The following is a 2,301-nucleotide window of genomic DNA, read 5'->3' on the forward strand; positions in this document are numbered from 1 at the left end:
GAGAGAGAGAGAGAGAGAGAGAGAGAGAGAGAGAGAGAGAGAGAGGGAGAGGGAGAGGGAGGGGGAGGGGGAGGGGGAGGGGGAGGGGGAGGGGGAGGGGGAGGGGGAGGGGGAGAGGGAGAGAAGGGAGAGGGAGAGGGAGAGAAGGAAAAGGACAGACAGAGAAGGAGAGGGAGAGGGAGAGACAGAGACACAGAGATAGACATAGAAACAGATAATAATAATATTAGTAGCTAGTATTTATACAGCACTTTAAAGCTTGTAAAGTGCTCTACATAAGTTTTCTTCTTGCATCCTCACAACAGCCCTGTGAAGTAGGTGGTATTAATATCCCCATTTTCCAGATGAGGAAACTGAGACTATGGGAGATTATCCAATTTGCCCAGGGTTATACAGCTGGTATCCATGGTAAGACGTGAACTCAGGTCTTACTGACTCCACGTTAAATGCTTTACCCATTGCGCCATCTTGAAAGAGAAATAGTACCTAGCCTTGTGTGTAGCAGGCATTCAATCAACATGAATGTAATCAGTGAAATGGTGATCTACTAGCTTGTATTGTTTCTCTGCTTATTTCATGTGAATAAATCATATAATAAGAGGGTAATCAAGCTCCTATTGGCCATGGACCGTCTGGTATTTATTTTGTACTTCTATCACATCTGTCATTGTGCTGGAAGAAGGGTGGGGATTTCAATGAAAAGTTGTTGATTTGGGGTGTGAATCTATGGCTCTATGTGGCATGCCTCATTTTTTTCTTCTGTAAAATGGGAATAGTGTGTGTCATCAACCCCCCAGACTTACTGTGGGGACTAACATACTATGGCTGAAAGATATTTTGAGATGCCTAACAAAGTATGTAAAACATGATTACGTATGTAAAATAGGAAGTGCTGGACCTAGAATCAAGAAGACTTGAGTTCATATCTGTCCTTGAATCCTAGCTGTGTGACCCTGTGCTAGTAACTTAACCACTGTCTTCCTCAGTTTCCTCATCTGTAAAATGGGGGTAAAAATAGCACTTACTTCTCAGGATTCTTATGAGAATAAAATGAGATAATATTTTAAAAGTGTTTTGCCACCTTAAAGTGCCATATAAATGCTAGTTTTGTTGTTATCTTAGACTATTTAAATCATTAGGAGGAGTAGCCTAGTCAATTTTTTCCACTCACCAAAAACCCTAAACAAGATACCCTAAAAACACCTTATCATTTGTCTTATATTCTAGAATAGTTCAGACTCCTGGGAGGTCTTGACTAACCTTATTTGTGGATTTCCCAATACTGGGGGGAATATTCTTGAGGAATTCTGTCCTGAATAAAGTTAGACACTGAAAAGCGATCATTCATAATTTAAAGATTTAAACATATAATTTATGAACTTATTCTACTAGTAAATTTATTATAGTTAGAAATTGTTTCTGAATATCCATTTGTCTATCAGCTTATACAAAAGGTTTTCTGATTTAAACTGCAAACTCTTTTTTGTTGTTCAGTTGTGTCTGAGTCTTCATGGCCCTATTTTGAGGTTTTCTTGGCAAAGATACTGGAGTGGTTTGCCATTTTCTTCTGCAGCTCATTTTACAGATGAGGAAACTGAGGTAAGCAGGGTTAAATGACTTGCCCATGGCTACATAGCTAGTATCTGTGTCCCCCATGTGCCTGCAGCTTCTTAGTGAGTCTTTTAAACCTTTGGACAATCTCCAAACAATATCATGTGTTTGTACCTGATAAATTAACTTTCCTATAAATGGAAAAATATTTCTAAATTTTATTATATAGCACTTAAAAATGATACTTTTAAATATTCTTTAAAAGATACTCATATTATTTTTGGTCTATGTGACTGACCATATTAAAAAAAAATTTAGATTTCTAGACAAAGAAGCATCAAGATCCACTGGGACCTTGCTATAATACTGTCCTTATGGTATGGGCCATGGAAACAGATATTGCTGAGACAACCTTATAATAAGTTCCTTTCAGTATTTCCCTAATGAAACCTCTTTGGATGGGGTCCAAGATGGATTTGCCTTATATTGTACTTGGTTCTATAAAGATAGCATTCCGGCACTGTCAGTAGCATACTTCTAGTTGTGGGTAAACTTAATGGAAGGAGTTAGTTACTCCCTTTTTCTGTACCTCTCACTCCCCTCATTTGGGCAGCAACCTTCTTCCTAAGCTCCTCCCTTCAGGAAGGACTTTTCCCCTGGTCGATGTCTTTAGCTCCATTCCCAGGGTTGGCTTACTTTTCAAACCTGCTCTGAGAAGAAAGGAATAGAATATGTTTGAGATAACTGCCT

The sequence above is a fragment of the Notamacropus eugenii genome, chromosome 1 (assembly GCF_028372415.1).
Source record: "Notamacropus eugenii isolate mMacEug1 chromosome 1, mMacEug1.pri_v2, whole genome shotgun sequence".
In the NCBI taxonomy this organism is placed as follows: domain Eukaryota; kingdom Metazoa; phylum Chordata; class Mammalia; order Diprotodontia; family Macropodidae; genus Notamacropus; species Notamacropus eugenii.